This window comes from Oncorhynchus masou, chromosome 31, assembly GCF_036934945.1.
Source record: "Oncorhynchus masou masou isolate Uvic2021 chromosome 31, UVic_Omas_1.1, whole genome shotgun sequence".
In the NCBI taxonomy this organism is placed as follows: Eukaryota; Metazoa; Chordata; class Actinopteri; order Salmoniformes; family Salmonidae; genus Oncorhynchus; species Oncorhynchus masou.
The window spans coordinates 71,627,702-71,653,392 of record NC_088242.1 but is presented as its reverse complement, the minus strand read 5'-3'; the positions used below and the strand labels follow the sequence as shown (position 1 = coordinate 71,653,392).

Genomic DNA, 25,691 nt, shown 5'->3' with positions numbered 1-25,691 from the left:
GAAACCTTACCACTGCCTACTCATGCACCACCTGCAATGCACAAACTACTGAGACTGCCTGTAGGGTTTTCTCCAGAGGAGGTCTAATGTACAGTAGCCGACTAACAGTGCAAGGCATAGTCAGAACATTTTTTAAAATCTATTAATATTAAAAAGTATATGCAGAAGCAGTTTTTGTTGAGTACAGAAATGGAAATGCTGTGTATAGGTTTCAAATTATACTGTGTGAACTTTTTGCCACCTTTACCATCTGCTCTGTGTATATAGTGCATGGCAGCTGCAGTCTGTTCCATGCAGGTCTTCAGTTTCCACAGACGTGAAATGGCACTTTACCCAGTGACGGGTGGTGGGCCACCCGGGGTAGACAGGCTATCCTCTGCCATCCCCAGGAGATGGCTCCTATCCAGCCTGGATCGGTCAGGGCCAGAGGGTGTCATGTAACACTACCAGGTGTGTGTGCCAGTCTAGGGTCATAGGTCACAGCATCACTATGAACACGGCTGGTAGGGCTCTCATTTTGATACACTGTACAAGACTGGCTGATGGAAGGCTTTATTCCGCTTATAGTTACTCATGTAAAGCAGCTTTCTCATTCATTATCTATGCTCACATTTCTTTCTTTTTCATAATCCATAAGAATGTAATTATTGATGCAGTTATTTAATGACTGCCAGGATCTCTGGCATTTATTAGTGATCTACTGGCCTATGTGAGTAGCTCATACTGGGGAAACATGCACTATATTTACAGTTTGATTTGATTTCTCTGGGCCTGGGAAAAGACTGTAATAAATTATAGGAGTGTCATGCAGAGAGGCACTGCAGAGCTGTATGAATTCCCTGTAGGGATGAGGGACAAAGAGGGAGCAGTGCAGAGAGGGTTTTGAAAGGGACCGCTGTGCTGTGAGAGAGAAAGAGGGAGAGAGAGCGAGAGAGCGAACTCTCACTCTCTACTACTGACACATGGAGGAAGCTTGCTGCTGTGCTGTAGGCTTACCGGATAAGGTGGCTGCCTCTTCTTTTCATGTGACAACAAAAGGACCATGGCAGTTTTCTCTGTGCTTTGATGGCCATAGCATGCAATCTCTGCACATTGTCAGTGTATCAGGTTCAGGTTTAGGTTGCCCGGGTGGCAGAACAGTTTTTCAGAGCTTGTGTTTAGTGCCCGGGGGATCTATAGTATGTCAGAGTGGCTTTAATGCTCAGCACTATCCCCTGCGACATTGGTGCCAGTTGTCCTCTGTGTACACTAGATCCACACGTCCACTACACCCCATTCACAGCTCAGCACTGGAGCTAAGGGGCTAATTGAATTACACCCCCTCCATATTCCTTCTCTATTCCTCTCTGCCCCATGGGGAGGCACAACTAATCATTTGGAATCTCTTCTTTTCAGGAAAGGGGAGGTGGGAGTAGGGGTGTGGTTATCCAGTGTGTGAGCAGAATGGCAGGCTGATTTTGGGATTAGATGGCGTCTCTCCAGAAGGACACTAACCTACTGACCTCTAAGGGCGTCTGGGCCGGGCTGGCAACAGATGCTCCACAGATGTGCCCAACTTCTAGTTCACTAATGAAAGATGATTTGACATTCAGAACATGATAGAAAGAGCCCCGTGATGCCTCTTATGATACAATTATTAATTGCACGTTTCACATGTCTGTCTGAGCATTTGAGGGGTGGTTTTGGTGTGTTTTGTTCAGAAGTATTAATTGAGTGCACTGCTCAGTTTGAACATTTGACCATGTTGAATTTGTATTTGTTTGAGACATTTATATAATGTGCCCTGTACGCTACGCGGCTTAGAGAGCTGTTATGAGAACTCTACAGTCTGTACTAGAGGTCGACCGATTAATCGGAATGCCCGATTTAATTAGAGCCGACTTCAAACTTTCATAACAATTGGAAATCGGTATTTTTGGACGACAATTTTTTTATTTTTTTTATTTTTTATTACTCAAATTAATTATATATATATATTTTTTAGACATTTATTTAACTAGGCAAGTCAGTTAAGAACACATTCTTATTTTCAATGACTGCCTTGTTCAGGGGCAGAATGACAGATTTTCACCTTGTCAGCTCTGGGATTCAATCTTGCAACCTTACGGTTAATCTAGTCCAACCACCTGCCTCTCATTGCATTCCACAAGGAGCCTGCCTGTTACGCGAATGCAGTAGAAACCAAGGTAAGTTGCTAGCTAGCATTAAACTTATCTTATAAAAAACAAGCAATCTATCATAATCACTAGTTAACTACACATGGTTGATGATATTACTAGTTTATCTCGCGTGTCCTGTGTTGCATATAATCGATGCAACGCTGGGGGATGATTTATCAAAAGCGCATTTGTGAAAAAAGCACAATCGTTGCACGACTGTACCAAACCATAAACACCGATGCCCTTCTTAAAATTAATACATAGAAGTATATATTTTTAAACCTGCATATTTAGCTAAAAGAAATCCAGGTTAGCAGGCAATATTAACCAGGTGAAATTGTGTCACTTCTTGCGTTCATTGCAAGCAGAGTTAGGGTATATGCAACAGTTTGGGCAGCCTGGCTCATTGCGAACTAATTTGCCAGAATTTTACGTAATTATGACATAACATTGAAGGTTGTACAAATTAACAAGAATATTTAGACTTATGAATGCCACCCGTTAGATAAAATACCGAACGGTTCCGTATTTCACTGAAATAATAAATGTTTTGTTTTCGAAATGATAGTTTCCGGATTCGACCATATTAACCAAAGGCTATTATTTCTGTGTGTTATTATGTTATCATTAAGTCTATGATTTGATAGAGCAGTCTGACTGAGCGATGGTAGGCAGCAGCAGGCTCGTAAGCATTAATTCAAACAGCACTTTCGTGCATTTTGCCAGCAGCTCTTCGCAAGCACAGTGCTCTTTATGACTTCAAGCCTATCAGCCTAATGGCTGGTGTAACCAATGTGAACTGGCTAGATAGTTAGTGGGGTGCGCACTAATAGCGTTTCAAACGTCACTCGCTCTGAGACTTGGAGTAGTTGTTCCCCTTGCTCTGCATGGGTAACGCTGCTTCGAGTGTGGCTGTTGTCGATGTGTTCCTGGTTCGAGCCCAGGTAGGGGCGAGGAGAGGGACGGGAGCTATACTGTTACACTGGCAATACTAAAGTGCCTATAAGAACATCCAATAGTCAAAGGTATATTAAATACAAATGGTACAGAGAGAAATAGTCCTATAAATACTATATTAACTACAACCTAAAACTTCTTTACTTGGAATATTGAAGTCTCACGTTAAAAGGAACAACCAGCTTTCATATGTTCTCATGTTCGGAGCAAGGAACTCAAATGTTAGCTTTTTTTACATGGCACATGTTGCACTTTTACTTTCTTCTCCAACACTTTTGTTTTTGCATTATTTAAACCAAATTGAACATGTTTCATTATTTATTTGAGGCTAAATTGATTTTTATTGATTTATTATATAAAGTTAAAATAAGTGTTCATTCAGTATTTTTGTATTATTGTTGTAATAAAAATTGGCCGATTTAATTGGTATCGGCGTTGAAAAATCATAATCGGTCGACCTCTAGTCTGTACTCACTCGTAAAGGAACACATACAAAACAATTTGGAGTTCTCCTGATGTATTGTAATTGCTATAATGGGAACAACAACTTGCCAGACGGGAGTGGGCTTCTTTCTCCTTGACCTTTGACTGTTGCTGGTAAAGTTGTGGTTTCGCATGGGTCTGATGCTATTATTGCTAACATCCTAACATTAAGCAGCATTCACCCTGTCTGTCTGCTGTGGTTTGTTTTGGGAGATGTTTATATGACCCTATTAAATCCACGTGGGGGAGAATGCGGATGGAATCCAGAAATTAAAATGAAATTAATCAATATTTCCCCAGAAAAATGTATTGAACTTAATTAATTTGCAGAGATTAATCAAAATACATGAACTAAATGCTTCAGTGATTTGTGTTTTCCTTAATCTTTCTGAAATGGCACGTGTGTGTGTGTGTGTGTGTGTGTGTCTACACTTCATGTAGCAGTTAGTAATGATGCTAATGATAGCCTTCTTCTGGTACCGATGGAAAGGCTTTCCCACAATCCTTCTCAATTAAGTGTTAACTACACAGTAGCCTATGCCTACAGTACCTGGCAGAATATGATTATTTGCATCAATCTAGTGGCCATTAATTTTGCAAACTCTGAAATCTATATGATCACTATAGAAACATTGCTAACCTAACAATGGTCTCTTGCTGGTGCACACTTGCATAAGAGGGCAACTACACCCAAAAATCTAATTTCTATTTTTCCTAAACCTCAAAAGTGGTCTCCTGATGTGGTTGAAGCATTGTTGTGGACTTTGAATATCCAATTGTGTTATTTTTCTAAAAGTGTGATTTTGAGAGAAACTGAAACCTAGAAAAACTAAATGGAATTTGGGGAAAAAATGGCATTGATTTAATTTTCTGCCCGTCTGTGTTACTCTCAGTGTACTTGGTAGAAGATTACATGGGAATGTCATATCTAAATGGAGAGATTCAATAATCAACTGCATGTCTGGAGGAGATGGGTCTCTGTTCTCTGCCTCACAAGTAAATGTGGAAATTTAAGAGATATTAGCTACTCTTCCTCTGGCTTGTCCAGACCTCTGGAGCGTAACCTATCCTCAGATACAGTTTGAAGTATGGTGTGGCAGGCTCTGCTCGTTTGGACAATGGAGGCCATCTGACAGTCTAGGCTAATCCCTGTCAGGGATCTTTCCCCTCACAGCTCTGAGCTGGACCTCACTGAGGCCGGGCCAGTTATCATAGGCCAACGCTAAAACAATTCACTGCCTCTCTTTGCCTGCCTAGTCTCTCTGATGTAGCTAGGGGAGAAGGGCAGGCTTGGCAGAGCACTCCTCCACTGCACCAGTGGCCTCTGTACTGGCACCAGTGTCCCTTTCATACAACCACATGATTTCACATGAAATGTCAGATGAATTCATGGGAAAATTTGTTTTTGCAACACTTCACATGTTTTCACGTGTAGTTTCATGTTTTCACATGTTGCTTTACATGTTGTCATGTTATCACATTCTGTGTGTTACTGTTCATAAGCACAGCATTGGGTAACTTAACATTGTACTTTTGATAAATCAGTATATCTGCAGAATGGATGGTGTACATACTGTATATGTAAATGTTATACTTAAAAGTTATATAGATAACTTAGCAGCTCCTCTTACTATCTTGCCTGCTCTGATAATGTTAGATCTCATTCTATAATGACGTTTCAACAACTCATATGGTGAGCGACAGAATACTATATACCCTGACAGTAAGTATCAAAAGCCCTATGTTTTACCTATCCCTTCTCAGTATCCAAGAACCAATGTATTTTTCATGAAAAGAGACTTGATACTGTATGCCTTTGCTAACACACCGTCCTCTATTATACCGTCATTCCTTCTCTCTGGGTTCCTCAGTTCTAAGGACATCTTCACATTGGGTTCCCCCTCAAGGTACTGTTCAAATCTTAATCCCCATACTGTAAATGGTATCAACTGCTGTTTTTGAGATTGTCATCTATATGAATAACCCTGTTGAGAAATGCCATACATTCCTGACTTGTGATACTATATGTGCTGTTTGAAAAGGGGCATTTTATACAGTTAAACTTAATAGGTATAATATATCTAGCTGGCAAACATGAATTCCATATTGTAACTAGATTGCCTGGTGCATGCTGCACAACAGTGAGTTATTTACAAAGTTCTGGTCTCTCATCTTTGTGTGCTTGTAAACAAACACAACATGACACATGACTGGAGACTACCATAAGCTTATAATAATGTTACAGGTGAAATGAACAATGCAAAATGAACAATGCAATCTCCTAATGTATTGCACAAGTTGACTGCAGGTATTTACTAGAAAAGTAGCTACAAATATTCAAATCTATTTAAAAAACTACAAATAAATAGTTTCAACAGTATTGACGGTATTTTAATACCCTCCCATGGCTATTTCCAAATACCCCGGTATACAGTATATACAATATACCGTCCAAGCCTAAACCTCACATGTTTGGAAGCACCTGCTTTTAATATACTCTGTATCCAGCATTTACTCAAGTGTTTCCTTCATTTTGACAGTTACCTTTATGTACAGTATATTCCATTGAATTTCTCTGCATAAAACATGCCTAAAAATCAAATCAAATCAAAGTTTACTTGTCACGTGTGCCGAATACCACAGGTGTAAACCTTTCAGTGAAATGCTTACTTATAGGCTCTAACCAATGGTGCGAAGAAAAAGGTGTGTGTGTGTGTGTGTGTGTGTAAGTAAAGAAAGAAAACAACAGTAAAAAGACATTTGAAAAAACAGTAGCAAGGCTATATACAGACACCTGTTAGTCAGGCTTATTGAGGTAGTCTGTACATGTAGGTATCGTTTAAATGACTATGCATATATGATGAACAGAGAGTAGCAGAAGAGTAAAAAGAGGGGTTGGCGGGTGGTGGGACACAATGCAGATGGCCCGGTTAGCCAATGTGCGGGAGTACTGGTTGGTCGGGCCAATTTAGGTAGTATGTACATGAATGTATAGTTAAAGTGACTATGCATATAAGATAAACAGAGAATAGCAGCAGCGTAAAAGAGGGGTTGGGGGGGGGGGGGTAGAACCTGTTCAAGGGTCTTATAGCTTGGGGGTAGAAACTGTTGAGAAGCCTTTTTGTCCTAGACTTGGCACTCTGGTACCCCTTGCCATGCGGTAGTAGAGAGAACAGTCTATGACTGGGGTGGCTGGGGTCTTTGATAGTTTTTAGGGCCTTCCTCTGACACAGCCAGGTGTCGAGGTACTGGATGTCAGACGGCTTTGCCCCAGTGATGTACTGGGCTGTATGCACTACTCTCTGAAGTGCCTTGCGGTCTGAGGACGAGCAATTGCCGTACCAGGCAGTGATGCTCTCGATATTGGAGCTGTAGAACCTTTTGAGGATCTCAGGAACCATGCCAAATATTTTTAGTTTCCTGAAGGGGAATAGGCTTTGTCATGCCCTCTTCACGACTGTCTTGGTGTGTTTGGACCATTCTAGTTTGTTGTTGATGTGGACACCAAGGAACTTGAAGCTCTCAACCTGCTCCACTACAGCCCCTGAGAATGGGGACGTGCTCTGTGCTCCTTTTCCTGTAGTCCACAATCATCTCCTTAGTCTTGGTTATGTTGAGGGATAGGTTGTTAATCTGGCACCACCCGGCCAGGTCTCTGACCTCCTCCCTATAGGCTGTCTCGTCGTTGTCGGTGATCAGGCCTACCACTGTTGTGTCGACACCAAACTTAATGATGGTGTTGGAGTCGTGCCTGGCCATGCAGTCGTGTGTGAACAGGGAGTACAAGAGGGGACTGAGCACTCACCCCTGTGGAGCTCCAGTGTTAAGGATCAGCGTGGCAGATGTGTTTCTACCTACCCTCACCACCTGGGGGCGGCCTGTCAGGAAGTCCAGGATCCAGTTGCAGAGGGAGGTGTTCAGTCCCAGGATCCTTAGCTTGGTCATGAGCTTTGAGGGTACTATGGTGTTGAACGCTGAGCTGTAGTCAATGAACAGCATTCTCACATAGGTGTTCCTTTTGTCCAGGTGGGAAAGGGCAGTGTGGAGTGCACTCGAGATTACATCATCTGTGTATCTGTTTGAGCGGTATGCAAATTGGAGTGGGTCTAGGGTTTCTGGGATAATGTTGTTGATGTGAGCCATTACCAGCCTTTCAAAGCACTTCATGTCTACGGTCGTGAGTGTTACGGGTCTGTCGTCATTTAGGTAGTTTGCCTTTGTGTTCATGGGCACAGGGACTATGGTGGTCTGCTTGAAGCATGTTTGTATTAGACTCAATCAGGGACATGTTGAGAATATCAGTGAAGACACCTGCCAGTTGGTCAGCACATGCCCGCAGCACATGTTCTGGTAATCCGTCTGGCCCATCAGCCTTGTGTATGTTTAAAGGTCTTACTCACGTCGGCTACAGAGAGCGTGATCACACAGTCGTCCGGAACAGCTGATGCTCTCATGCATGCCTCAGTGTTGCTTGCCTCGAAGCGAGCATAGTAGTGATTTAGCTCGTCTGGTAGGCTCGTGTCACTGGGCAGCTCGCGGCTGTGCTTCTCTTTGTAGTCTGTAATAGTTTGCAAGCCCTGCCACATGCAACGAGCGTCGGAGCCGGTGTAGTTTTATTTAATCTTAGCCCCTTATCGACGCTTTGTCTGTTTGATGGTTCGTCGCAGGGCATAGCAGGATTTCTGGTAAGCTTCCAGGTTAGAGTCCTTCTGGCTTCTGGTTGGGGTATGTACGTACAGTCACTGTGGGGACGACGTCCTCAATGCACTTATTGATAAAGCCAGTGACTGGTGTATTCCTCAATGTCATCGGAAGAATCCCGGAACATGTTCCAGTCTGTGATAGCAAAGCAGTCCTGTAGTTTAGCATCTGCTTCATCTGACAATTTTTTTTATAGACCTAGTCACTGGTGCTTCCTGCTTTAATTTTTGCTTGTAAGCATCAACCAGGAGGATAGAGTTGTGGTCAAATTTACCAAATGGAGGGCGAGGGAGAGCTTTGTACGCATCTCTGATTGGAGTACAGGTGATCTAGAATTTTTTCCCTCTGCACATTTAATATGTTGATAGAGATTTGGTAGAACTGATTTAAGTTTCCCTGCATTAAAGTCTCCGGCCACTAGGAGCGCCGCCTCTGCGTGAGTGGTTTCCTGTTTGCTTATTTCCTTATGCAGCTGACTGAGTGCGGTCTTAGTGCCAGCATCTGTCTGTGGTGGTAAATAAACAGCCACGAAAAGTATAGCTGAGAACTCTCTAGGCAAGTAGTGTGGCCTGCTGCACACCCCCCCCCCCCCTCATCTTACCGGGGTGTGCTGTTCTATCCTGCCGGTGCAGTGTGTATCCCGCTAGCTGAATATCCATGTCGTCATTCAGCCACGATTCCGTGAAGCATAGGATATTACAGTTATTGATGTCCCGTTGGTAGGATATTCGTGATCTTACCTCATCTAGTTTACTGTCCAATGATTGCACGTTGGCGAGTAATATTGACGGTAATGGCAGCTTTCCTTGTCTTCTGTGGGTCCGGACGAGGCATCTGGCTCTTCGTCCTCTGCGTCGCTTCCTTTTGTGAATAATTGGGATGTCTGCCCTGTGGGGTGTTTGGAGAATATCGTGTGAGTCCTGCTTGCTGCTGCTGTTGTTGTTGAAATCTTCGTCTAATCCGAGGTGAGTGATCGCTGTCCTGATATCCAGAAGCTCTTTTCTTCCGTAAGATACGGTTGCAGAAACATTATGTACAAAATAATTTCTAAATATTGCGAAAAAAAACCACATTGGTTAGGAGACAGTAAAACGGCGGCCATCTCCTCCGGCGCCGTTTTCATTGCATCTCAAGGGAAGAATGCTGTTATTGACAACTTGTACCATTTGAACTCTACCTAATTTATTTTGTTGACTAGTTCAACTTGTCCATTTTCAGTTCTGTCCAATTTTCATCTGATGTGAAATCTTATGTAATATAATTCCAGTTATATAAACAGAATGAAATGCGGAGGTGTTGTCAATTTGTCTCACACTAATAGATCTGTGTGTGTTATGCACTCTAGATATTTTCCATGCCCTAGAATGAATGTATTGATTTAACAGTAGATGGTTGTGTGTGGTCGAGAGAATTAAATGTCACTATGCTATGCTAAAATGTATTGCATTCGATGCCCCCCACTTAACTAATTAGAAGTCTGTGTCGGCGTTAATGAATTGTGAAACTGTGGAAAAACTCATTAAGGCAATTAGTAGCCTCAGTAAGCAGCTACAGAAAAATGCTGAGCTCTAAATATTGAGACCTGTATGATTGAGAGGTGTGAGGTTAATGCTATCCGCTAAGCCCGATCATGACCGCTGCCAGTGTTATATAGACTTTCACAACACATAACAGCACTAGGTGCATGTTTACTACATGGATTATGGTGGGAAATGTTGATTTCAAGTGCTTGAGCCTGAAGTGTGTGGCATTTAAGTGTGGGCTTGTTGTGAAAGAGAGGGATTAGCTCAGTTGACTGGTGAATTGGGTTACCTTTTAGCAAAGAATCAGGGGCAGATAATTTGTCTACACTGCTAAAGGAATGCGAGTGGTGTCTATATATTCTTTGTTTTCACCCCAGTGTATTGTTTTTGGATAGAGCTGTGAAGACTCTGTTCAGAGTGGTTCACTGTTACACCCCCAGAGTTGGCAGCTGTTTATTATCTTGGCACCAGGTCTCACAGGCACTACTCACTGAACTGGGTGAATAAGAATAGATTTATACTAGCAATGACAACGATGATATCTCACACAGGTCAAAAAATGCTTTCTAGACAATCACAAGGTCAAGACGGAAAAGTATCATTAGATATCATTCAACACAGTAATGATTTGGAATGAATGTGTGCTATGTTTACAGGGAGATAATAGAATGCTGACCATTCCTGCTGATCAACCTGCAACTCATATTCCAGAGCCACTGGTCGAGTCAGAATACCCATACTACATACTTAAACTGCATACTGTTTACTCATACTCGCATACTATTTAGCACATACTGTTTTGTTAAAAGTATGCAGTATGCCATGGTGTCAACGCAGTAGCGGCTCCTGATTGGCTGAGTAGGTGGGACGGGGTCGAGTGCGGGTGGATTTTTCCAAATTCAACATTCATGCATCGCATTAACCAGCCTGATAACAGTTGATTTCCAATTTTGATTAATTTCTCTAAATTCTGTATAGAATAAGGATGGAGTTATAGGCCTACAGTGGTTCCTCCTTTAAAAGTTGCAGTGTACTGCGGCGCAGCTTGCATGGTGCCTCAGAATTCTATGGCACGTTATTTAAGTTTGAACCACTGCTACCATTTTAATACTAGTTTGTGCTAGTTTGACCACCAGGGGCATCTTTGAGAAGCATTTGATAGCCTTCAATAATGGCTGTCATAGAGAATAAATAAAAACCCTGGAATGAGTAGGTGTTTCCCAAACTTTTGACTGGTACTTGCTTAACTTGTTATGGCTGCAATCCCGATACCGCTGAATAGCATAGCGCTACATACAATAAATATTACTATAAATATTTATATTCATGACATCACAAGTGCAATATAGGAAACCACAGTTTAGCCTTTTGTTAATCCACCTGTCATGTCAAATTTTGAAAATATGCTTTACAGCGAAAGCAATCCAAGCGTTCACACGATAAAACATTAAGTACATTTAGCATCAGGAAGCTTGGTCACGAAAATCAGAAAAGCAATCAAATTAATCGTTTACCTTTGATCTTTGGATGTTTTCACTCACGAGACTCCCAGTTACATAACAAATGTTCCGTCTGTTCCATACATTTTTTAAAATCCAAAATACCTCAGTTTGTTTGCCGCGTTATGTTCAGAAATCCACAGGAAAGAGCGGTCACGACAACGCATATGAAAATTCGCAATAGTTTCCATAATGTCCACAGAAACATGTAAAACGTTTTTTATAATCAATCCTCAGGTTGTTTTTAAAATATATAATCAATAATATATTGACAGCAAATGTCTTTCACAGTAGGAGAGGGGAAAACAATGGCTATCCAAATTCTGTTGCGCGAGCAAAACTCATGTGACCACTTGACGCGATGTTATCATTCTGGCTAATTTTTCAAAATAAAAGTCTGAAACTATGTCTGAAGACTGACACCTTGAGAAAGCGATAGGAAAAGGAATCTGGTTCATATCCCTTTAAATCCAGCAAAGGGAGGCTATGGAACATGGAGTTTTCAAAATAGAAGCCACTTCCTGTTTTGATTTTCCTCTGGGTTTTGCCTGCAATATCAGTTTTGTTATACTCACAGACAATATTTTGACAGTTTTGAAAACTTTAGAGTGTTTTCTATCCAATACTAATAATAATATGCATATATTAGCAACTTAGACTGAGGAGCTGCCCGTTTATAATGGGCACCTTTTCATCCAAGCTACTCAATACTGCCCCTGCAGCCATAAAAAGCTAAGTAATGATTTGGCAATGACTGTTTGTTTTTTTGGAACTCCCCATCCCGGATCCGGGATCGTGACTAAAGCCTCAGGCTCATTAGCATAACGCAACGTTAACGATTTCTGAAAATCGCAAATAAAATGAAAATAATGCGTCTGCTCTCAAGCTTAGCCTTTTCTTAACAACACTGTCATCTCAGATTTTCAAAATATGCTTTTGAACCATAGAAATTGACTAATTTGTGTAAGAGTATCGTCACAATGCAAAGCTAGCATAGCATTTTGAGTAGCATTTAACGCACATTTTCAAAAAACCAGATAACCAAATAAATAAAATCATTTACCTTTGAAGAGCTTCTGATGTTTTCAATGAGGAGACTCTCAGTTACATACCAAATGCGCAGTTTTTCCTGAAAGCGTCTGTGTGTAGGAGAAATCGTTCCAAAGTTTTCTACATTGCATCTGGCATAGTCGAGCATCGTGACAAAATTCAGTCACCTAAAACGTAAAACTTTTTCAATTAACTACATAATATCGATGAAACATGGCAAACGTTGTTTGGAATCAATCCTCAAGGTGTTTTTTCATATCTCTTCATTGATATATCGTTGACAGTGGAAATGCTTGCTTTCCTCTCTGAATCCCATGGAAAAATACTGGCAGCTGACTTTTGCGCACCAATTTCGGCGCAGGACACCGGGTGACACCTGGTAAATGTGGTCTCTTATGGTCAATCTTCCAATGATCTGCCTACAAATACGTCACAATGCTGCAGACACCTTGGGGAAACGACAGAAAGGGTTGACTCACTCCTCTTTCACAGCCATATAAGGAGACAATGGAAAACAGAGCTTCAAAAATCCTGCTCTTTTCCTGGATGCCGTCTCATCTTGGTTTTGCCTGAAGCTCACGTTCTAGGGCACGCACAGAAAATATCTTGACAGTTCTGGACACGTTAGAGTGTTTTCTTTCCAAACTATCAATTATATGCATAGTCGAGCATCTTTTTGTGACAAAATATTGCGCTTAAAACGGGCACGTTTTTTTATCCAATAATGAAATAGCGCCCCCATAGATGTAAGAGGTTAAAAATATGGCGCTGTACAACGTGATGGTTGGTAGTATAGTACTAGGCTTTTTAAGTAAAGAATCTCTGTCGTTTGGGCAAGGCACACGCGAGACCGGGGTTCAATTCCCCGACGGGGAGGAAGGAGTAGGCTGTAATTGTAAATAAGAATGAGTTCTTAACTGACTTGCCTAGTTAAATAAAGGTTACACTAAGAGCATAACATTTCTGCATCATAATTCTCAAATTCTAGTCCAACCAATACTCAAATGGAGATTCAGTGAAAATAAAACTCATTCGTTTATCAAGACCAGTCTTCATTCTTGTCTCATAGCAGCGCGAAACTGTGCTAATAAAAGTTGTAGGCTTTTGCGTCAAATCCTATTGCTTCTAACTTCAATATGCTCTTTAAATAAATAAGACCTACAACACTTGTAACAGCACATTACTCAACTCTAGTGAGACTCATGTCACTTATGGTAGCCCTACAGTATGCCAAAAAACATGACGTGACTCCGCCAGTAATTACAAATAGAGGATTGGAGGATTCTAAATTCAAATCAAAAGCCACCTCATCGGTCTCCCGGTGGCGGCTTGCACTGGTATCGAACCTGCATCTGTAGCAACGCATTTTTCACTGTGGGAGCCCCATCAACTCTGGAGCCCCCATCCACAAAGTATCAAAATACAGAGCGTTGTTACTAAAGGTATATTGTGCTGCTAATAGCCCATAATGGGCAAGTATAATAATGTTCATGGTGTCCAGGTCAGGATAACCAAAACCATTTATTTATTAAAGACTATCAGAAAGAATGTTGATACTTATTTATTTTGATCCAAAGCCATGAATGAGTGAGTCACTCAGCTTTATTTTGGTGCCGCTATATGACTGTCAACTTGATAATATATTTTCATTTTCCAAAAAATGAAAGTGATTTGTAATCTGAATAAAGGCCAAAATAATATTTGTAAATGCAAAAACATTTATTTCTGTTTTTAGAGGGAGAGAAATGCTGGGCCAATTGTGCGCTGCCCATGAAGGCCAAAATATAGCCCTGCTAATAGCCATAATGGCACTGTACCATGTGACCGTGTGTTTGAAAGTGTATTTTCCAGTAAGCAACAATTTGTTTACCTTCATTAGACTTTGTTCCGATATTTCTGTAATTCAGTGATATTTATTCCCATAGTAATTCCATAACTAAATAAACATTAGTATTTTGAAAGAGTATTTTATCATTATTTTATTAATGAAAACATGAAGAAATACTGTACTGCTGTTTTGAGTTAGAATTGTAACACTTCAGAGTACTTATTCATCGTATATATTGCAGGTAGGAGGATTTGCACATCTACAGTAGCCGGGCTATAAAGAGTCTGTTATCCTGCTAATCGGGCTACAAGTGTTTGAAAACCTTTTTCCAAAATGCCACCAGCTGGCCATCACTACTGTAAATAAAAACACAGCATCTTGTTTACATCTTGTTTACATTCTTTATTATAACCACAATCTTACAAATAATTTGTATCTACCTTTCCAATTACTTTGGAAAGGTAGTTTGGGATTAATTTGATTAATATTATGGTGTTTCTATTCCAAGGAAAACGAAAAACCCTCAATTTTTGTTAGGATGGAAAGGATAATGTGGTGCTGTACAAAGTGACAGTCGGGAGTACAGTACTGGGCTATTTAGCTAAAGAATCAAAAAACAAAAACCTAGAGTCCTCTCCTGGGTCTCCCAGTTGATGTTGGCATGGGTATTGAACCAGCATCTGTAGTAACACAGCTGGCACTGCTACGCAGTGTTTGAGACCGTTGAGCCACTCAGATGCTGTACAATGCGACTGGTCGAGAGTGGCCTACAATACTGCAATAAGAGCAAAATAGTCCAAACAGAATAAAATGATAAAAACCTTAATGGAACAACAGTTTTAGTAAGTAATACTGAAGTCATGCACAATTATCAGTTTCTATTTTGGTTTATTTGGGATGGCAGCGTAGCCTAGTGGTTAGAGTGTTGGACTAGTAAGGTTTCAAGTTCAAATCCCCGAGCTGACAAGGTACAAAACTGTCATTCTGCCCCTGAACAAGGCAGTTAACCCACTGTTCCTAAATAAAGGTCAAATAAATACAATTTGTAAAAATGATGTCACCCAGAGACACATTCGGACCCAGTGCTCTAACTCCCCCTTGCGCTGGTCTGGAGCAATGAATTAGTGACACAGTGTACCGTACTTATCCACAAATTTTCTACCGTAGTAGACCATATAGCCCATCTATCTTATTAAGAGAGGGACTGAAGACAGAAACGGATCATTTGGTTACATTTCAGCATATTCATTAGTGAAACCAAAGTGCTGTAAAATACAGTATATAAATTAAAGCAAATAACCTAGTACACACAAACTTTTCAAATGTTCAAATCAGAAGGCTATTGCACAGAAAAACTTGGACAATCTGGTGGATTGCAAATGCCGAACCGCTGAACAGCTACCTAAAAACTAAAGCACTGATCATTGGGAATGTGATCAGAATGACTGCTAAGGCTTGATCTACAAGTTAAATAATTAAATAGGTCACCTAGCCTACAAAACTATAACAATCTGTTGAAATCAATAGGCCTGATTTAATATCAATAACGATGCCAAGTCCCTGGTGCCGAGACATTCAGAAATCAAGATGTTATAGTATTTAGTTTAAAAGCTCTGACGAAGGCCAGAGAACAAGAAACTTTTCAGTGAGAAAACAAAAATAGATTTTGGGTAAAAATAAAAATGACTTGTTTTCAAAGATTTTCCCTATGACGCAATACTCGTGATAATTTTAAGGAGAACAAAAACTCTTTTTGATCACCACCGCAAAAGATTCTGTCATCTTTCCAATTAAGTAACATAGTTTTGTTGATGGCTACTTGGAGAGAACTAGGGCCTATCACTCGCAGCCCACCTCTCCAAATGCATTGTGGAAAAGTTTGCATCGAATTTTACTAGATGAAGAAATGAGTATTACATCCTGGCATTTCATCCATTCTCAATTTTTTTTAAGTGTTGCATATTATTAAACATTCTATTTTCACAAACTGAGAATGCGTTATGCGTGATTGAGTTGTTTCCCGCTTTTCATTGATTTCAGTAGCTCATATCTAACTGATCAGCTGTTGTCAAAGCCAACATGAGTATGATGTTAAAGTATATTCGAATTTCAAAATGTCCCATACTATTGAACCTATTTTTTTTTGCATACTCAAACGGCCTACTATTTAGGACTCTAGTATGGTTACTCGGACACGGACAATGTATGCTCTGTGTCCAGACAGAGCATACACAGAGGAATTCTGATCCCCAGACAAATAAGAATGTTTCTTCAATCTAAATCAGCTCAAAGGCAGTTTTATCATTTGGAAGAAGTGATAAGATCTTTACTACAATACAGTCAGGGCCAGCTCTAGCCTTTTGGGGGCTCTTAGTGAAATTTGGTTGGTGGGGCCCCCCAACAAGTGTGCAAAATAAATGTGTCCCCCTGCTCTTGAACTTGGAGAGAAAAATGTTCATTTTAAAGTTAATTTACTGCAATTCTACACATTTTGCCAGAGGTGTGGACTCGAGTCACATGACTTAGAATCAAATCTGACAACTTGATATAAAATAAAATAACCTGACTTGGAGCCTGACTTCGACTTGAGACTGACTTCAAATGATCTGGCCAGGTTTTGTAACATTTTGTCTCTCATTTTGTGTCTCTGTGGATGACTCCACGAAGCCAGAGACCATATCACACTTGCAAAAAATAAGATTGGTTATTGAAACGCACACTCGGCAATGTTCTCTCTAAACTGCATGCGGGGCATTGCACCTCCTCTTGGACTGCCACGCAGGCCACCCAAAGATGCAAGATATTGAACTTCGCTGAGTTTTCTCCATTAGTTTGCACTATATAGATTAATGTTTTTCCTGTGATCGAATCAACGTTAAATCAGCCCCTTTTCAATGCAACAAACCAAAACAAATCTAACTTTGCAAAATTGAGTCTGTGATTTTGTTGAAGGCAGAGTGCAACAGAGTATAATTCTATTGGCAGTGGTAGCCCATGAGGTCTTTCAGTAACTCGCCAGTGAATATGCTCTTCAGTTCTGATCAGACCACATATCCATACATGTGCACATTTTGTTGATATTCTTTGCTAGTTAGTGAGTTATTAGCTCAGTTAAGTATAGGTCAGCAATGTGTAGTTACTGCTTCCTACAAGAGCAGAAAAAGGTATAGGCTAAATGTCAAACTGTCTTTGTAAAGCAAGTCAGGTAAAAAGCTCATGTCTTAATTAGAGGCACAGTGTTTTATTTTGAGATGGCTTGAATATGCAAATAAGGCAATAGGCCGAGGGGTTGCCTACATTGTCTAATTCTCTATATGGTAATAATGATTATTTTTATTTTGAAAAGTGGTTTCTTGTGTCATACAACACAATACAATGCAATGTACAGTAACCTATTTTACCCATGGTGTTATAGACAATGTAAAAAATCAATACATTAATGCAGAATGTAAAATATAGTCCTTCATTGAACACTGCATGTAGGCTACTGTAGGCTATATCATAGAAATCCAAATCTTTTTCCAATGTTATGGGATTTGCTCCATTGGTTTTGTTGTTAGGCCTACATTAATGCATCACTGTTTATGGCTGTAATGACAGGCTACATTTTCTCAGCGCAGGTGCACGCATGCATGTGCGTTGGGGGTCACAAGCTTTGAACCACTTTTTTCGGGGTCGTCGGTCAAAAGGTTTTAGAACCACTGAGTTAGCAAACAGATTGGTGATTTGCTGTACAGCTATAGGATCGGGTGCAATATGCAAATGTAAAAATGTAGGGAGAGTGGATTGCTATAAATAAATATGTAGCTCCAAAACATGTTGGTGATTAAGAATATTACCTCTTTACTTTGCAAGCTCACCAGCAATGGGGCATCAAGCTAAAATTACTAGCATAGACATGCTGGTATTTTGTTATGTCAAAATTGCTTGAACTTGATACTTTACATATAAAGCTTGCATTTGTTGAAAGGTAGAACCCTTTCCATAAAGGGTTTTACCTGGAACCCATGAGGGGTTCCCTTTTGGGACCATTTTTTCTAAGAGTGTGGCTGAACAAGTCATTGCATGTGCGCGTTTGTGTGGGGGGGGGTCGCAAGCTTTAAATCACTCCTTTTTGAGGGTCGCTGGTCAATACGTTTCTGAGTGACAGAGTGAGAGGCTTTGCATAGGTGCTTTGTTGTTTTTTGTCAGACTGGGAAAAATATCCCGGAATGTAAAGAACGTTATTAACTGGTTCCCATGCTTTTAAAATAACTTATGTTCTGGAACAGTATAGATCACCTTTTCACCGTTTCAGGTTCTCATTATGTTCCTATTGTTATTTTACGATTTTCAGTTCTGTTCCCTGAACCAGTTCCTACCCCTGCTTATGACTAGAATAATAGTGACTTGGTCCCACCTTTGCATTTCGCCATGGGGCGTAAAGAAAATGCACTTTTTAAAGGAAGTTTTCTTCAGTTCTACACATTTTGCATGTCCCTGTGGTGAGGGGGAGAAGACAGATGTGGAGGTCCAGGAAGTGAACCAAGCAATATGTGCTTTGGTTAGTTGATACAACTCAACTGACATTACAAAAAATACATTCCATTGAATGAGCCCCATCACTTCACAGAATTTGAATGAACATTCTACATTAAATTATTGTACAAGCAGGCAGCCATAGATGCGGTAAAGGTCAATCGAACTCGACCAAAACAATGGAATTGCCATAGAAATACGTGGAGGAAAGGGCCGTGGGGGAAAGATCCTGAGTCCTCCTTGTTGCCCCCAGCAAAATGTGCCTACATTTAGGCTATTGTTTATAATGTATGTGTATTTAAGACTATGTTGAGGTAAAAATTGGAGTATGATGCATGTATGGAGGTGAACCCCAACACATGCTCATGTCATTGTTACCAATCAACTGCTTCACAGTTAAAAACGACTAACACCACATACTTTTGTATGCTAGGTAAGCTAATCGACCTGCCCGGGGTTGATCTCATCCCGTCAGTAGAGAATGCCTGTTTTTTTTTTAAATGCCTTCCTCACCATCTTAAACAAGCATGCCCCATTCAAGAAATTTAGAACCAGGAACAGATCTAGCCCTTTGTTCTCTCCAGACCTGACTGGCCTTAACCAACACAAAAACATCCTATGGCGTTGTGCATTAGCATCGAACGGCCCCCGTGATATGCAACTTTTCAAGGAAGCTAGAAACCAATATACACAGGCAGTTAGAAAAGCCAAGGCTAGCTTTTTCAAGCAGAAATTTGCTTCCTGCAACACAAACTCAAAAACGTTCTGGGACACTGTAGTCCATGGAGAATAAGAACACCTCTTCCCAGCTGCCCACTGTACTGAGGATAGGAAACACTCTCACCACTGATAAATCCACTATAATTGAGAATTTCAATAAGCATTTTTCCACCTGGCTACCCCTACCCCGGTCAACAGCACTGCACCCCCCACAGCAACTCGCCCAAGCCTTCCCCATTTTCTCCTTCTCCCAAATCAAGTCATCTGATGTTCTGAAAGAGCTGCAAAATCTGGAACTCTACAAATCAGCTGGGCTAGACAATCTGGAACCTTTCTTCGAAAGCCAAATCAACAAACAGATTACCGACCATTTTGAATTCCACCATACCTTCTCCGCTATGCAATTGGGTTTCAGAGCTGGCCATGGGTGCACCTCAGCCACGCTCAAGGTCCTAAACAATATCTTAACCGCCATCGATAAGAAACAACACTGTGCAGCCGTATTCATTGACCTGGCTTTCGACCCTGTCAATCACCACATCCTCATCGGCAGACTCGATAGCCTTGGTTTCTCAAATCATTGCCTCGACTGGTTCACCAACTATTTCTCTGATAGAGTTCAGTGTTTCAAATCGGACGGTCTGTTGTCCAGGCCTCTGGCAGTCTCTATGGGGGTGCCACAGGGTTCAATACTTGGACCGACTCTCTTCTCTGTATAAATCAATGATGTTGCTCTTGCTGCTGGTGAGTCTCTGATCCACCTCTACGCAGACAACACCATTCTGTATACTTCTGGCCCTTCTTTGGACAGTGTTAACAACCCTCCAGATGAGCTTCAATGCCATACAGCTCTCCTTCCGTGGCCTCCAATTGCTCGTAAATATACGTAAAACTAAATGCATGCTCTTCAACCGATCGCTGCCTGCACCTGCCCGCCTGTCCAACATCACTACTCTGGACGGTTCTGACTGAGAATATGACAAATACCTAGGTGTCTGGTTAGACTGTAAACTCTCCTTCCAGACTCACATCAAACATCTCCAATCCAAATTTAAATCTAGAATTGGCTTCCTATTTCGCAATAAAGCATCCTTCACTCATGCTGCCAAACATACCCTTGTAAAACTGACCATCCTACCGATCCTCGACTTTGGCGATGTCATTTACAAAATAGACTCCAATACCCTACTCAGACTACATCCAGTTTGCTATCACAGTGCCATCCGTTTTGTCACCAAAGCCCCATATACTACCCACCACTGCGACCTGTGCGCTCTCGTTGGCTGGCCCTTGCCTCATACTCGTCGCCAAACCCACTGGCTCCAGGTCATCTACAAAACCCTGCTAGGTAAAGTCCCCCCTTATCTCAGCTCGTTGGTCACCATAGCAGCACCCACCTGTAGCACGTGCTCCAGCAGGTATATCTCTCTTGTCATCCCCAAAACCAATTATTCCTTTGGCCGCCTCTCCTTCCAGTTCTCTGCTGCCAATGACTGGAACGAACAACAAAAATCTCTGAAACTGGAAACACTTATCTCCCTCACTAGCTTTAAGCACCAGCTGTCAGAGCAGCTCAGATTACTGCACCGGTGCATAGCCCATCTATAATATAGCCCAAACCTCTCCCCCTACTGTATTTATTTTGCTGCTTTGCACCCCATTATTTCTCTCTCTACTTTGCGCATTCTCCACTGCAAATCTACCATTCCACTGTTTTACTTGCTATATTGTATTTACTGCGCCACCATCGTTTTTTTTTGTCTTTATCTCCCTTATCTCACCTCATTTGCTCACATTGTATATAGACTTTTTCTACTGTATTATCAACTGTATATTTGTTTTACTCCATGTGTAACTCTGTTGTTGTTTGTGTCGAACTGCTTTTCTTTATCTTGGCCAGGTCGCAATTGTAAATGAGAACTTGTTCTCAACTAGCCAACCTGATTAAATAAAGGTGAAATAAATAAATAAATAAAAGCTAACCAGCTTGTACGAACGAGAGTTAGCATTTAGCAGTCATTTCTTCTTGACCTGAGAAGGGACAACTTCTACAGGTTATGCAGCGAAAACAGCTAAATATATCCAAATCGGTCCTAAGCGACCACATTGTGGGCCTTTTACAATACATAAATCATGACGAATTTGACGAATATCCACTTTGTTGGATTAGATTTGTTGAATATTGTCCAATCTGGCCAATGGAATGTATGCGTTCCATTGACTCCTTTACCACGTCTATTGCAAGTGTACCAAATGAGTTTACCAGTCAAATTGCCAGTGATAGAGGTTCCAAGCCCATTATATCAATCGTGTGCTCCAACACCTTGCTTGTTTTAGCAAGGGGCCACAAAGTTTAATCACATTAAGAGTCCATGTTATTGCAGAAACTGACTCAACCGCACGAATGCCCAGCCGTCCCGTCATCAGGCAGCTGTTTTTGTTTTAAGAGAAATGCATAGAAAAGACACATTGTGGTGTAGTTTGGGAACCATTCTAATGACCAGTTTGTGCATTTAAGGGTTGTGTATTGACTGCTGAAAAATACATTGAGTCAATGTAATAAAACTTTGATCAGTCTTTCTATTGGGGGATAATTCCATCAGAGATGTCCTCCCATATCAGGATGTACTTCTCCTGGGTTAGCTACATTCAGCCCATGTCAAGACTGGGCTCTTCTCCCATACTTCTCCATTACTTTTAGTGCTTAACGAACATGTCTTTCTCCATGATGGCTCTTTATCCCTCCCAGGGATGTTAAAGGAATTAGAAATCCTAACAATTTTATGGATTTATCTTAGAGATGATGAGAGGTTGGCTTCCAGAATGTGCACCATGGGCAGGCAAGCCTCCGGTATTCTGCAGATGTGAGGAGTGGACTGTTTGAGAACTTGTTCCCCACTTCAATGGGTGCTTCACTGTGCAGAGGAGGCAGTGTGCAGAATTTATTGACACTGCACTGTTTCTTCTGGAGAACAAAATAATCGCCATAATATAATCGTCTCTACCTCTTTCGTTTTCTTTGAGGATTGTTGACATAGTATTTTAGTGTGTGTTTATTACATTTTTTACCTAGTGGGTGCACTATGTATACTTATTAGCCAACATAGTTCTTTGGATAGATCTTTGAGTAAAAAATCCCCTATGCCCAAATAAAATGTTTGTTCTTTCGACCATCAGGAATTGTCAGTAGTAGTATTGAGAGCCCTCCTCTAAGAATACTGTTTAGAATGTATATAGGACTTTATAAACTGGGTGGTTTGAGACCTGAATGCTGAATGGCTGACAGCTGTGGTATATCAGACCATATACCACTGGTATGACAAAACATGTATTTTTACTGCTCTAATTACGTTGGTTACTAGTTTATAATAGGCACCTTGGGGGTTTGATATATGGCCAATATACTACGGCTAAGGGTCCAGGCACACCACCTCGGGCCGTATTGCTTAATTATAGCCTATACAAAACAACTTGGGAGAGAAGCACCTCTTTGCTATTTTTCATATTTGGACAATACAGAATATGAGCAAAATGTGTGTCCCCAGTTTTGTTATATTGTTTTAACATAAATATACTGTATTGCATTTTCCTGCCACTTCTGCCTCTTATAGCATGTGACACACTAATCCTGGAGACTGTTGCATTTCTCTCTAACCAAGCACATTTAGTCCATTACTGTTATCTCTCTACATACTTTTTTATGTGATTTTGCCAGTTTATGAAATGTTGTCTTGCATACTGAATTGTGCATGTAAACTGTTTGCATTTATGTGCTTTATGTCTCATACATGGAGTTTAGCATCCATTGCCAGTGCATTCTCACCATTGAGGCATAGAATTCCCCCAGCTCTGATGAGACCTTTTCATCTGCTTCTGAGGGAGTAATGGAGAGAGGAAGGCAGGCAGGCAGCCTGATTGTCTGCATGTGTGTTTGCTGCTGTGCATTCAGCAGTCTCTAAGCTCATTACAGTAATCAGGTTAAATAGAGGGGTTCAGGGGAGCACTTGGCCTCAGGCAATCTTCCTGCAGCCTGTGTGCCTGAACCTGTGATGAGGGGAGTTCCTATCTCTGACCCAGTGGAGAACCCTGTCCTGCTTCGGCCCTGTCCAACTTCTAATGATCACCTCAAACAGCCTTTGTGTGTGAAGCATGCACACTGTGACATTCAACTGCACCCACACTGTCATAATGATTGCCTTGTAATTGTAAGGCCCCTCGGAATCAGACATTCCTCCGCAAGTGTGTGATTGTTTTCTAACACTACCCACTCACAGTGACACATTTAGTAAATACCCAATATTATCCTCCATAATTACATCCTTTTGTCGGGGGGGGGGGAGAGAGAAGAGTCACTTAAGAACAAATTCTTATGAACAATTACCACATGGCCAATGAAAACTGGGATGTACGGTGCATTAAAATAATATAACAAAAAAATATTTGAAATAACAGGATAAGACAGACATCACAACACAGAAGGATGGGTAAATATGACAAACACAAAAGTTAATAGAGAACAGTTACAGCACAAGGAGAACAGATATCAAAGCAGGGAGGAAACAAAGAAACAACTCAACATTTAGTGAAAATGTTTATCTTTCACAGATTAAATCATTGATAAACCGTTGATCATTTCACAGCTAAGCTTTTAGCTTACCTATTGATGTTACCTTTTGAGCTGTTTGGAAATCTTAATGTAAATATCTATTTATGTTGTTTATTTGTTTTTACCAGTCAAAAGATTTAGAACATCTATTCATTCAAGGGTTTTTCTTTATTTGTACAATTTTCTACATTGTAGAATAATAGTGAAGACATCAAAACTATAAAATAACACGTATAGAAACGTGTAGTAACCAAAAAAGTGTTAAACAAATTCTTCAAATAGCCACCCTTTGCCTTGATGACAGCTTTGCACACTCTTGGCATTCTCTTAACCAGCTTCACCTGGAATGTTTTTCCAACAGTTTTGAAGGAGTTCCCACATGCTGTGCACTTGTTGGCTGCTTTTCATTCACTCTGTGGTCCGACTCATCCCAAACCGTCTCAATTTGGCTGGGGTCTGGGATTGTGGAGGCCAGGTCATCTGATGCAGCACTCCATCACTCTTCTTCTTGGTCATATAGCCCTTACACAGCCTGGAGGTGTGTTGGGTTATTGTCCTGTTGAAAAATAAATGATAAGCCCACTAAGGCCAAACCAGATGGGATGGCGTATCGCTGCAGAATGCTGTGGTAGCCATGCTGGTTAAGTGTGTCTTTTAATTCTAAATAAATCACAGACAGTCACCAGCAAAGCACCCCCACACCATAACACCTCCTCCTCCATGCTTCACGGTGGGAACCACAGATGCGGAGATACTCCGTTCACCTACTCTGCTTCTCACAAAGACACGGTGGTTGGAACCAAAAAATCGCCAATTTGGACTCATCAGACCAAAGGTCAAATTTCCACCAGTGTCCACCAGTGTCCTTTAGTATTGGTTGCTTTGCACAGTCTTCTATGAACAGTTGATGTTGAGATGCCTGTTACTTGAACTCTGTGAAGCATTTATTTGGGCTGAAATATCTGAGGCTGTAAACTCTAACAAACTTATCCTCTGCAGCATAGAGCTGCATAGGGCTTGATGGTTTTTGCGACTGCCCCGTAAGAGATGTTAAAGTTCTTGAAATGTTCCGTATTGACTGACCTTCATGTCTTAAAGTAACAATGGACTGTCGTTTCTCTTTGCTAATTTGAGCTGTTCTTGCCATAATATGGACTTGGTCTTTTACCAAATAGGGTTATATTCTGTATTACCCCCCCCCCCCCCCCACACACACACACACACACCTTGTCAATGCACAACTGATTGGCACAAATACATTAAGATGGAAATAAATTCCACAAACTAACTTTCAAGAAGGCACACCTGTTAATTGAAATGCATTCCAGGTGACAACCTCATGAAGCTGGTTGAGAGAATCCCAAGAGTGTGCAAAGCTGTTGTCAAGGCAAAGGGTGGCTATTTGAAGAATCTCAAATATAAAATCTATTTTAATTTGTTTAACAATTGTTTTGGTTACTACATGATTCCATGTGTTATTTCATAGTTTTGATGTCCTCACTATCATTCTACAATGTAGAAAATAGTAAAAATAAAGAAAAACCCTTGAATGAGTAGGTGTTCTAAAACGTTTGACCGGTAGTGTATATAGTAATTACTTTTCCATTTTATGTTACTGTGTCATCTTAGAATGCACTGAAGATAAAC

At 40.9% G+C, this 25,691-nt stretch overlaps 1 protein-coding gene across 3 annotated transcripts in view; it reads left to right on the top strand.

Annotated features, from left to right (window-relative positions):
* The window catches only part of LOC135524388 (talin-2-like), a 152,347-nt gene that overhangs the window by 15,644 nt on the left and 111,012 nt on the right, over positions 1-25,691 (top strand). The gene's annotated exons all lie outside the window — the stretch shown is intronic.